Consider the following 13981-nt stretch of genomic DNA (forward strand, 5'->3'; position numbering starts at 1 on the left):
ATATTGACAATACCCGCCATCTATTTCGTGATAGATATTGTGTATAGCGTTAAGCTTAGAACAGTGGCGGATTTAGGGAAGGGACCCAGGGGCCCGGTCCCCCTCTTATTTTGGGAAATAAATAAACGCAGAGGGAAGAAAAGCCGGCAGGTGTACATATACACACAAAAAACTGGGTCCCCCCCTTAGCTCAAGGTCCGGATTCGCCACTGTGGAGTAAGCAATAGATGATCAGGGACGTTAACCCTTTAACTCCAATGAGTGACCAAGACAGAAATTCTCCTAACAATGTTAATACAATATCAAGCAGATGAGTTATGAGAATAAAGAAAAATATCAATCTTGGGAATATTGGTACATCCGTTCACGAATTCTCCGATCTGACGTCATAAGAATGGAATGACAGATAGTGAGGAGAGTTTCTAATAAGATCTTGGGATAAAAGGAATGATGCAATGGGATAAAAGGAATGGGATAAAAGGAATGATGCAAAAGGAATTATACAATATCAAGCAGATGATTTATGAGAATAAAGAAAAATATCACTCTTGGGAATATTGGTACATCCGTTCACGAATTCTCCGATCTGACGTCATAAGAATGGAATGACAGATAGTGAGGAGAATTTCTAATAAGATCTTGGGATAAAAGGAATGAGCGATTCTTTGCGTGAACAACTATGTATTTAAATAGAATTTGAACTATAGACTCTAGATAACGATGGCTAAACATACCCCTTGTTTTTTAACAACTATCGTTGGCTTTCTACTCTTGCTATAAGCTTTACTTCTGTAATGCATCAAACTTCCGTAATCATATGGCGTACTAAGTGAGTCAGTTTTTGAACGGTGGTACTTGTGAAAATTTTTCTTTGCTCCTGAGAGAGAAAGACTATCGATAAGGACAAAGAAACGCAGTACGTTCACACTTTGAGTGAAAAATAGATTAAAGGTGAACTGGTGCAACAATCACTTGGAAATTTTCGGAAATCAATGCTTACCTGGGCGGACGTTTTCATACTTTATTTTGATATAAGAGTCCCTATCAGGTCGAGACTGTTCGTGATAAAATCCGATTGCATCCCCTGAGAGAAGTAAAACTTTATAAATTAAAAGCCATATCACAGGTACTGTTAGCTTAAGAATGCGAGCTTGGCAAGAATTTTAAATTGTCACTCTGAAACTCTTCATCGTAACAGCTATTCAGGCGATACAATGAAAACAACCCCACAGGAACCTAGATTTATCGCAGTCAGGTTAAAAGGTTCTTATTAGTGTTTTGGAATTTTACTGACTGTACAGGACATTTAAAAAATTAACTGAGCCTGGATTTCGTCATTTAAGTGCGTTATCATAATGCAAACTCTTGATTATCAGGAATGTATACTTTACAACACTGATTAGGAAAAATAATTTTTCTGGAGAGATTAACAAAGTACGTGTAACACAAAGATAAATGAAAAAGATCATTAGATTTCCGACAGTTACGAATAAAATTTTAAAAGCTTTTTAAATTGAGCACTCTAAGCACATGTCGCGAAAAACAACAGCATTCTAGGCGATGGTGCACCTCTATAATGAAATGCCTGAAAATCTCTACCCTACTGTGGCTTTTGGCGGAACATCACTATGGATTTACCTATTTCATGAGCAATTATTCCTTACGACCAACATCTTGGTCCGAGGAAGATTCCCCGACGGCGGCCGGTTCTCCCCACAAATGATGCACACCTGGTGTATAGAAATGGCGTATTCTTTCAGTGTTTTAACATTTCAAGAATAGCCATATAAACAGTAAATGCATTCGTATGTTCACACACAATCTATCTTGGATAGTAATGGGATTTTCAGCACAAATTTTCATACGTTTCGTAATGTATATTTGAATCGCCTGCACTCATCTGTAGTGCAATATGAATAACAGTGACATCGCTAGTATTATTTACTGGGATCAATGGATTTCTAGACGTGCCATGATTTTCAGATTTTAAATCTTCTCAGAACAGTGATTGCTACATATACTTACTTACCGATTGCTCTACTGAAACAGGATGTAAGCTTTTTCGTTTGTTCTCTTCTTAAACCGGATGCAAGTTTTCGCCCTCCATTCCGCCATTGCTGCTTTGATGGCTGTCATAGCTCGGGATTTTCGACCTAAAAGTAAGTAACTTTTGGTTGGCGATTAAAAAATTTTTGCGGAAGTTGGGCAACGAATTCCTTCTTAGTTAATTCAGCGTAAGGTTCACAACTTTCATAGAAGGAAACTTAGCTCCGTAATTAGAGATCAATTGAGAAATCGACCAATAAATTGATAGATTAATGCTGATTGAATGATTGATTGGTTGATTGACTTAAATATTTGAACCAAGAGTACATGGTAAGGAAATTGGGAGGATTTTCAAAAAGGAATTGTTTTATCCAAAATAGTTCTCCAGCAAAATATGGACTCCCGAGCGCTTAAAGTCAAATCAAATTAAAAGGAATCCGCCAACCCGTATGACATCATGGTTCTCTAACTTTCCTTCCTCCTTCTTGTTGAAACATAATGATGGTCTAGGGATACAGGTAAACGCTCTAAAGAACTTACCGAGGTTTATATCGATTTTGTATTTTATGACTCCCCTTGACCACAATTTGGATCTTGACGTGGCTCTCTTATGGCGAGAACCATCAATGTCCAATTCTTTTTCTGCTCTTTCATGTTGCTCTTTCGGGAGAATCATGTCTCCTTCAAACAGACTAGAGTTTCGTATACTAAAATTCTCTAAAAGGAGAAATCATAAAGGATTTAATATAATACGAAGCCTAAGGCAGCTCATATTTTGTCGAATACGACATGATGAAAAGATCGCTTTAATTTCTATTGCCGAACTAACGTGCTGGGCTCAGAGTTTCCAACGCTTATAGATTTTCATAATGCTTAACGGATGAGATTTTTTTCCGATGAAAAGCAGTCGATATTTACCTCTACTTTACTATATAACAGTTGTAGATAATGCCGGCTTTTTTTGTGCACCAATTCTAACAAGCTAGCTCTCCATTTCGATTGGTCAGTCTTGATATTTTGAATCATGTCTTCTTTTAACGGTGTAAAAAAAAACAATTTAGGATACTGAAATGCAGTGCGATCGTCCCCTTGTCGCAATGTAACTCAGGTAATTCGCTATTCCTAAGGTAATTGGCTATTCCTAAGGTAATTGGCTGTTCCTAAAACAGAACAGGCACATTTTCTAACACTAACTTCCATGAGCTGCTTGATATGTTTGAATGACGCACCTACTCTTACCATGGGGACGGACTGTGTGATGCACTAAGCACAGACCTCAGCAGCAGAAGAGCGAAAATCCACCTCATCTTTAACTAAACTCTGGAGAAAGGAGTGTTTTAAAAAACAACTACCAGTGACCCGCTAAAAGACCTTCAGCTATATATAGTATTTTGGAACGTCCAACATCAAGAGTACCGAATAAGATTTAGACAGTGGTTAGAACCACTTAGGATTCTCAACTATTTTCGTAATAATCGTGTACGCTTAAAAGAAGCAATATATAAGTGTTTCGTAAGAGATAAGCCGCTCAATGATTGTGCATCTGCAACGTAAACAAACAAATTTGGTCTACACTTGAGTAACAATGACTTCAGCGGTACTGCGTTCGTTTAACCCATGTTTTAACATCTTTCAAAATTAAAGCCATTGTCTGGGTTGATAAAATCGTCAACCACACACCGGCTGCGAATATAGAAATGAATAAATGAATAACTGAATAAAAAAAAAAGCATGGATATAGCACTTAAATCGACCAATCCTCTCAGCACTCTACAAGATTGTCTGTCGAAATGATATGGGAGAAATAAAAAAAAAAAAAACTGAAATACGGCAGGCATATATAATAAAAGAAAACTGTATTAGCGATAAACTGGGATACCTAGCTTAAGCTCTAAATGTTATACGTGTAAATATCCAAACAAGAATATCGCAATGAATCTCAACTTTAGAAGGAACTTCAGATGACTGAATGAGTCTGAAAGTCTCTTTGAACCGCGGGCAGAAATTTTTAAAAAGCTAACTGAGTATAAGTTACAGCCATTTCTTCTACTTTTTTTCATTATGAAGGGGGTTTGGCGTTTAAAAACATCTTAAGAATAAATTCAACCGATAACATATAACATATAGACAAGCTAGTATCTAAAAAGAACGCGGTGATATTGGATTATGATAACTGGCAGTGACGAGCCATGTATTGCCTTCCTTTTTTAATGACCTCTTGAGCTGAAATTAACAGTTCCTGTGCAAAGGAATACTTCATGCATTGACGTAGTTTAGAAGTATTAAAGGAGAAAAATATCGGGGAAATTTCCAATGAAAACGGAAAGTAAGGCCGTTGTTCCATTGACTCACCCGCGGTCTTTCAGGTATTTTACGCAAAGTATTCACTGCCAACTTCAATATGACGTTATTTCTAGCCTCGGGTTAAAAAGTTATTTTGGGATAGCAGATATTGTCTCAATATGTCCAATCTGTATGTTGTATCTTAACTGAGCTTTTGAAATCCTACAGCGCCAATAAACTTTGTTGTTTTTGTTGTTGTTCAGCGTTCATAAACTTCAATAAAACAATAAAACCAACTGAGAAGATAAATGAGGCCTTTAAGATCATGCAATATATATATCCGTTCGAAAAGAAGACTTTCTAGTTACATCATGATTATCATATTTATGTCGAACCATTTGATAATTAGAATAGGAAGCGTATTTAACCTGTCGCTTTTTTCAATCACTGTTTCCATGAAAGAAATAGATTACTGACGTAATTTTAAAAGCTACCACAAATGTTTAAAGGATGAGTCCAATTTTTAGAATACTATTGCGATCAGCTGTTGATGAAGTTGTAGGTTCAGAGCCACCTTATTTCCTGATGAATTAGAGTTGCTGTCTATCTTATTCAGAAAGTTTGCAGTTTTATTGTCATCAACTTAATAGAGCTGCCACACTTTGAGAGAGGGAGACGAACAGACACCCCTCCCATTAAACATTCGCTTTTCAATGGGCGTCCATCGTGGCTGATTTTTTTGATCAGGACCTAGGAGCGTGGCCGAGTAAAAACGAATCATAAGATCAAATAATTCCCGCACGTAACATTATTTTAAGCTCGTGATGAAAAGGTGAACGGGCGGATAGAAAGCATCCCCGTGCTGAATCAGAAAAATAAGAACGCTTACCTTCGTTGTTGGAAGAAAAACATCTACGTCTTTAGCTCTTAAAAAATGATCCCAAATCTTTCCAAAAGAAATGGATAAACGACTAAATGGGCGAGGAAAAAAATTCTTGTCCACCATCAGGTTGGCTTCACTCCGTACCACATACAGTTTGACTTTTTTGTGTATTTGTTGAAAATTCGTTGCGAAGAAAGATAGTTTTGTTTTTCTCAGCACTAGTTCATTCCTGGTGTTCTGGATGTGTAACAAAAGGCAGAAAGGAGAAGATGCCCGAGAGACCATTTAATTCATCTTTCTTCTCAGATGAAAATCTGTAAATGAATATAAGATGCACGGTGTGGATAATTCGGAGAGCAGCCGTGAGTGGCTCAATCACATATTTCTTCCAATTTTCCCTTTTTTCTTGGTCGGTGTTGTTAAATGCCCGACCTTCTCTTGGCAAACTTCATGACGCTGCCACTGCGTTACTTCTTGTCAGCGGAGCACATTACTTCTGGTTCTGGACCACTATTAGTCATCACACGGCCAAAATCGGCCTGAACTCATGCTCATGGTGCACTTTCATCTTCAGACTTATTACGTCCTGAATTGTGACAATCGGTGGTATCGCATACCCATGAAGGATATGATAAACAGCTCGAACATCGACTATACGCAAGTAAGATCAAAGTACAGGGTGAACAACTGACTGCAAAATTCAATTTCGTATTCCACTTTTGATCATCTTATTTTGAGTTATCATATCTATTTCATAAAATTGTAAAAAACGGCGGATGTATATACTTATCGCAATAATCGAAATAAAAGCAGAGTGCGCAAGAAAGGTGAATATTAAATTTCTTACCTGTTTTTTCTATATCAGTTGAGAATCACCCCAGCTCATCAAATGAGTTAGGAAAAATTTCAAAATCGAAAAAAAGTGAACTACTTGATATTTACCGAGTTGTAAGTAAGTTCAATACAGCTTTGGAATTTCTCCACGTAGAGTCTTTAGATAAGCTGATGTAAGGTGATACTTCACCGTGATAACATTTGTTATTTCACAGCTGTGCAAGCGAAGATCCGTCTCCATGGCAACATGCCTGACATGGCTTTATTCCACTTAGCCAGAAAAGAGGTCATAACTGCCAGGTTAGGAACACTTCAAAATTTTTTTAGACCCAGTCGAGATCGCAACCGGTCACTTTCAAGATACGTGAGGGGTAAAATGCGTGTTTTGTTGCTTTCGCTGCTCTTGATTTGTGAAGCATTTCCTTCCCAAGGAAAACGTAGGTGAATAGAATAGTTAAAAATTGTTATTAGAAGATATTTGATTAACGGGAGTTTGTAAACACAAAAAAATGATGTTACCCTAATAGATTGAAATCGCTAATTAAGAAAGAAGCCGATCCAAATTTAAAAGTGAAACATTTAAATTAGAATAAATTAAGTGAGTCACAAAATACAAAAAAGTCTTCTTCAGTATTGTTTGCGGTAAATGAGCTCGATTACTGGTGAATTACAAATTGTAATTTCCTCTTATCTTTCATTTTTTCAGTTTGGTGGGTCAGTAGGACAAACAAAGCCATCAGGCTAGATTGGAAGCTCTTGACAACTTTAATTCTATAATTTACCGGTATTTCTAGTGGTATGAAACTGAAGGCCTGTCTAAAAGAAAGACTTCACAACGAAACAAAGAAATCGGTTTTAAAATTTTTTTCTTTACTTTGCGTCTGTTATGTTGTCGTCAAACTTCAGTTAGGTTCCATCAAAACTTTGCTGAGCTTGGCATAAAAAGGGAAAAGCAGTTACTATGATAAACGAATGCGAAAATTGATCTCTTCCTCCTCATCTACTCATGTCATATGACATATGTCATATGTCATATGTCATATGTCATATGTCATGTACTCATATGTCTTATTCAATAGTTTAATGGTGCTATCTCGTACTTTTAATGATGCTATCTCGTACTTTTTCCATCACATTTAAAAACGTTTCTTTCGCTTCTTCCTCACTTATGTAAAGAAATTGTAAAGCCAGTTGTTAAAAGGGTCTTACAGAGTGATTGATTGGTAAAAATTAATGAATGAAACTCTCAGTGATTCCTGGGAGAGGGAAGGTGGCCAAAATTACTGTGAAATGTGCGAGATATGGTTGATGTAGTGTGATGTAATGAGGCCCAGCAAATGAAATAAGATTTGTTGCTTCCAAGGGGGGAACACGAGCTTTTGCGTTTTTAAGAAATGAACCAATTCTTATTGATTTGTTTGTAAATTCGTTAAATCAAAATTATCTTATGGTTTAGCCGAGTTCGTTAAAATTATTTTGACGATCATATTCATTGAATTATATTTTTCAGTTTATCGCGTGATAGTTAAAACTGCACGCGACAATTTTGCCGGCACTGATGCTGTAATCCGCATCCCAATTCAAGGCACCCGAGGTGACTTGAAAGAAAGAGTAATAAATGGAAGATTTGAAAAGGATAGGTAATAATGATAATAAAAACTTTATTTACCGATATTGACACATTGTAGCTAGGAACTAGTAAAATTATGCCCCTCCCGGCTCCCTTAGTAATGATGATGAAAACTACTATAATGATAACGATAATGATATCACAGATGATAATGATGATAACAACGATTACAGTGAGAATGATGATGGTGCTACCCATAGCGATTTAAGATGCTGATGGTGATCATGATTGATCGTATATCCATGCTACAGAATAAGCTGTGCTTCTACAATCAAATAAAATGAAAAAAAATTACTAAAAAAAAAAAAAAAATTACTAAAAAGTATGATGTTTCAGGAAAATATGATCTTTGCAATTAAGAATATATAGGATTTTTGTTTTTTGATTACAGCTCAACTGCGACTGAGGATCATGTCTTTACTTAGATGTTTTCTGCAGGCAGAGATAATATACAGTTTATATTCTCTTTCTGCGGGTCAAAATATGATTTATTTCATTTAATTGTGATTAGATTCTGCAACAGGAAGGCTCCTTTGCTCCTTTTCTGCAATTTTCTTAACTGCGGGTGACTTGCAAGGATCTCTCCACTTGAAGCTGTACTTTGCTACTTGTCACGAGTTTACACTTTACTGAATTAAAATGTAATATAACATGCCTCGGGAGAACATTATTTCATATCAACTGCAGGGTACACTGAGTTACATGTTTGTTTCATGATAAGTTTTTTACCGATGAGAAGTTGTACACAAACTTCCTCGTTCTTAAAATAAGGTGTTATTTTTTTATTCATGTTTCTAGTACTGACCTCATTGATATTCATGACGACATTGACATTGGATTCATCAAAGGAATGGACATTAAAAGAAATAATGATGGGTTACTTCCTAATTGGAAACTTGACAAGGTAAATAAGAGGGAGGAGATAATGAAAATTACCTTCAAAACTGAGAACAGTTAAGTTTAGAATTTGAAGTTTGAAAAATGATATAAACACTTGAGAATCCGTCATGTGATGAGGATCGAGGATCGAGGAGTGAACAAAGAGAATAATGCCCAATGAAATGAAGCACATGACCGGTTATTATTCGTCGCTTGGGGAAGAGGGAAGTCAGAGGATTTTTGTTGTGTCATAATAAAATTTTCCTGATTCTCCCGCAAGGCTTCGTTATCATCTCCCCTTATTGGCAGTTAATTGTCAATCAATTTTCTATAGTCCCTCCTTTATACTCAGGAGGCGACGACTGTTCCCCCTCCGCGCCCCACCCCCCCCTGAAAAGTATGTGATCCTCCCCAAAATCTTCCGACCCTCCGCCCGCCAGGCGATGAATTATGGCTGAAAAAAGAAACTGTAAAAGCGCCCAAGAAACAGACAGAGAGGATATAAATAATTCAAGCCAAAATTTTCAAGACACATTTATAGCAATAATTAACGCTATAATTATTGATGGTAAGCCCAAACATTCTATTTAAAAATAAAAACAAATTGCGAGGAGTGTTTAATTCTCTTATTTGCATCCAGCGCTAAATTAAGAGAAAGGCTTGCTTTTTCTCGTCCAAAAACCCTTTATATTGTCTTCTTTTTTGGTGTCTAGTTATCGAGCTATTAATCTGCTAAAGAATATTAAATTCTCCTTTCGAGATTTCAACAGATGACAAGTAATCGTTCTCGTCTACGCAACGAAAGAAGCCGCAAAAATGAAGTCTGATAAAAGTCTGTCACAAGCTTTACTTTCACAGCCACTTCATTTATTAAATAAGTGCCATATCTTTTATCCATCAAATTCTTTCCTTTCATATAATGTGGTTAAGAAATATCTGCCTGTCGTAAAGTGTCTTCCATCTTAGATCATCATCAAAGTCGACGGTGCAGTTGACAGCATCTTCTATTATAATAATATTATTATAATATTAATTAATTATTATTATTAATATTATTATAATGTGGTTTAGAAATATCTGCCTGTCGTGAAGTGTCTTCCATCTTAGATCATCATCAAAGTCGACGGTGCAGTTGACAGCATCTTCTATTATAATAATATTATTATAATATTAATTAATTATTATTATTAATATTATTATAATGTGGTTTAGAAATATCTGCCTGTCGTAAAGTGTCTTCCATCTTAGATCATCATCAAAGTCGACGGTGCAGTTGACAGCATCTTCTATTATAATAATATTATTATAATATTAATTAATTATTATTATTAATATTATTATAATGTGGTTTAGAAATATCTGCCTGTCGTAAAGTGTCTTCCATCTTAGATCATCATCAAAGTCGACGGTGCAGTTGACAGCATCTTCTATTATCGTGCCCAGGTCTCCACTGACAAGTGGGTTAAATTACCCCGTAAGTAACAGAAGTAACTGACTTCAGTGGCTCCACAACATTCTAAGTTGTGCCGCAACGCTATTGTCCACGCTTATTCGGACACATTGCTCAACAAGCTAAAACAAGAAATGTTGAACACCCGTCGCAGAGTTGTCCATACCTTTAAATTGATTTTTCTTTGCAGTTTGCATTTCCGACTTTGTAGATTAAGATCGTCATTCAGGGGATGAAATAGGGAGAGATCTTTTTAGAACCTCGTATACTTAGCTCTTACCTTTAAGCTCGTAGGAAAAGCATCTTGAATTAATCGTAACGTCAGTTTGCCCACCCGACGATACTAATAGTTTAGTTGTATAGGGATTTTTTTTCCTAATCATCCGTGGAATTAAGATCCAAAACATGTTTGATGTCAGTCAAAGAATTCAACAGGACTATGTAGTTCATTGTTTCGATTCACTTCACTGTTTTCTCACGATAGTAGTTATTTCCCCTACTATAAATAATTCTACATTGTGTTTCAGTCTCTCGCCCGAATGGTTCGCCAAATGCCCAAGGCTTCTGCGGTGGTGAGTGCGTCTTTATGTAATAACTGTATGTGTGAATAGTTATTTGTGCATATTTTTCACTTAGGCCGTGTTTACAAGCAGGTAGGGTAACCCGAGTGTTAGGGTTACCCTGGCTGGAGGGTAACCCTAACGCTCCCACGGCTTTCGGAAAAAATTGTCATGTGAAACCCAGTTAATTTGTACAGTAGAAGAAATTTCTCGTTCCCTTGAACAAACTGATTTAATAATCATGGATTTTTCGAAAGCTTTCGACTCGGTTCAGCACCAGCGCCTCCTATTGAAACTGTGCTACAATGGCATACATGGTATTCTTAACACCTGGCTAACACAATGGCTTACATACCGAAGTCAGTCAGTTGTCGTTGATGGGTACAGTTCTCCAAAAGTGCCAGTTCTTTCAGGAGTCCCCCAGGGGACGGTTGTTGGCTTCTCCTATATATTAAAGACCTCGGAGAAAACTGTACCCCTAGGATGCGTCTTTTTGCTGATGATACTTTGATTTACAGTACTATTGAGTCCCATAACGATGCCACTAAACTGCAGTTAGATATAACAGCGCTTCAGGAATGGTCTCAGAAATGGCAAATGAAATTTAACCCCGACAAATGCCACGTCTTAACAATATCGAGGAAACAAAATCCTGTAGAGTCTAGATACGTCCTTATGGGAAAGTTTTAGACTCAGTCACCCGCCACTCCTATCTATGCGTAAAATTGTCCAGAAACCTCGATTGGGGCCAGCATGTAAATAACAAAGTCACGAAGGCCAACCAATCACTTGGTTTTCTCCGACGAAATCTAAGCAGCTGGCCCGAAGGCGTGAAAGAGGCGGCCTACAAAGCCCTTGTGAGGCCTCACGTGGAATACACCAGCTCGGTTTGGGACCCACACCTAAAGAAACATGTCAAACAGATTGAGGGGGTGCAAAGAAGAGATGCGCGCCTCGTTAAAAACTTTTACACACGTGAACCAGGAACAGTCACAAATTTATTGAATGAATTAAACTGGATACCCTTGGAGGTACGAAGAATAATCTCGCGGCTAACCTTATTCCACAAAGCAATTTATAGTGATGGCGGCCTGGCCCTTCCAAACTATCTTATGACGTAGCAGAATTTTAAGAAACTCTCAGAACAAGTTTATCGAACTACAGCCACATATCGAGACTTATAGAAATAGCTTTTTTTGTAGAACTGTGAAGGACTGGAACTCATTACCGAACGATTTTGTTAGTATCAAGTCCGCAGGTCTTTTTAAAAAGACCTTATCTGAGTATTTTATTTGATGTTAACTTCTTAATATTGTATATAACTGATGCTGTGTAATTGTTTTTGTCCGTTTTGACTTTTGATGCATGAAATTTCCCAATTTATTTAGATATCTTGCGTTATGGCAAACCCTTTGCAGGACTAAAAATTTTTGAATAAAGGTTGAATAAACAGTTCCTGTGCAAAGGAATACTTCATTGACGTAGCTCAGAAGTATTAAAGGAGAAAAATATCGAGCGAGAAATTAACCACACGTGAGAGTAGATTAAGAGCTCTCCAAAGTATCTCGTTGTTACGTTACGGGTTTGCTAAGCGAAGTTTGTTTAATTTGCGGTTTTTCTTTTAACTGCGTCTTTCTTTTTACCTATTTTTTTTTTCTTCCTTTTTCTTTTTTTTTTTTTTTTCTTTTTACGGTTACTTTCCGCCTACTTAAACGTCTTTCAAAATCAAATCAAAATGAAATCAAAATGAAAGCCGGAAAACAAAAGATTCGCCAACCATTACTCTTTTAATTCAACGCTTTGACATGTTTGATCTCGGGTTTAGCTGAAGCAGAACAGCATGATAAAAAAAACACCAAACAATTGCATGAAAAGAAATGAAAAAACACGCTAAAAAGCGGTAAGACAGTTACAAAGGGAATGATCCAAAAATGCAACTTTTAGAGTCTCTTTCCGCGCTAAGATTTAGAGCTACCCTACGGTTTATGCAAATTGACAATTTGGAAAAAATTTCGAGCTCATTGTCTACAATTAAATCGTTTCTCTATCGATATCCTTCCTTCTTTGTTCAGTTCATTACACTGTATTTTAACTATGACCTCCCATTTCGCATCTATTTGTAATTCACAACCTGTTGTCAAAATGTGTCCTATGATCTGGTGAAAAAGTACATCGCCGAACGATTTGCTGAAGCCAAAAAATAGAAAACGAGTTGAAACCTTAATAAGTCGCTGACTCTCCGACGACGCGTGGAAACTGAGCCATCTATACTGAGAAACAAAGCCGCTGAAACTAATTATTTGCTTAGTAAATAGTCCCATTGTAGGTTAGAATTTAGATATTAGGGAACTTTAGCATCACGTTTACGGCAAACGGCGAACCTTAGGAGGTCACGTGACCACCGCTTTGCCGTCACGTTTGCAGTTTGCGGTTCCAGTTTCGACGGGAAGAAGGCGCTCAAGCTGTAACTTGTGACTTACGGGAAGATTTTTTTGCCGCTTAACGAAACCAACTTACGTTTGACACTTTTAGTAAGAATTTTCTTCCTTTTATGGATCCAAATGTCGTTTTTTGTGACTAAAAACAATGTATTTTGCATGATCTAAATGGAAGAAAGCCGAGTGGGGAAAGAAGTTGAAAACAAAATGGCGGCTCGAAGTTCTTAAACATGGGCATGCAAAGAAGCACAGTTATGGAGTTCTTAATCAATGTGTGCCTTCTTCTATTTCTAGAAAATGCCTTTTAGATGGCCAAGACGTGATGCTGGCGACCGAAGTGGCCCAGCGAAGGACAAAGTGTCCCGCTGATTATGAGGAAATTGCGAGGGTACTTTCCCCCTATTTTTTCGGAGGACAAAAAACCCGTTGTGCTCTCAGGGCGAGCATGTAGAGAAAGGATGAATGGCCTTATCTCAAAATACCTTGAAGAAAATGAAAAGGCTCTTAAAAGGTAGGCATTTCCCGCCAAAAGACGTCAACGCCATGCTAAATTCAATTTTGGTGACGACGGCAAACGTGAAACCTCAAACCGCCAGCAGCCGTTTGTCGTTCGCAGTAAGTGCGATGCTAAAGGTCCCTATTGATCAACCTTCGATTATCGTTCAAAAGCAGAGTGAAAGTACTCTGCACGAACGTTTGAGCCTGCGGAGACAGGAGATACCCAGCGGTCTATTGCCATTCAATCGAAAAATGCCTGGATGTTTACGGAAACCTACATGCTAGTCTCCTAACTACTACAACCCTTTCATTACTTTCGTAATTCACAAGCTTTAATGAGAATTGAGAATGTTTCATTTCAGAGGTAAGTACCCAGATAAATGGGAAAGACACACTGTGGTGAATAAAGGAGGTAACTTTCTAAAGAAAATCTGGTGATGCGTTGGTGGGGTAACAAGGTAATTTGGTTTCATCAACTAA

General features: G+C 37.3%; 1 protein-coding gene and 1 pseudogene across 1 annotated transcript in view; one reads left to right on the forward strand and one right to left on the reverse strand.

Moving 5' to 3' along the window:
• The window catches only part of LOC148722819 (zinc metalloproteinase nas-14-like), a 68855-nt pseudogene extending 65502 nt beyond the window's left edge, over nucleotides 1-3353 (reverse strand).
• The window catches only part of LOC148722821 (uncharacterized), a 71348-nt gene that overhangs the window by 33623 nt on the left and 23744 nt on the right, over nucleotides 1-13981 (forward strand). The gene's annotated exons all lie outside the window — the stretch shown is intronic.

The sequence above is a fragment of the Stylophora pistillata genome, chromosome 9 (assembly GCF_964205215.1).
Source record: "Stylophora pistillata chromosome 9, jaStyPist1.2, whole genome shotgun sequence".
NCBI classification, from domain to species: Eukaryota; Metazoa; Cnidaria; class Anthozoa; order Scleractinia; family Pocilloporidae; genus Stylophora; species Stylophora pistillata.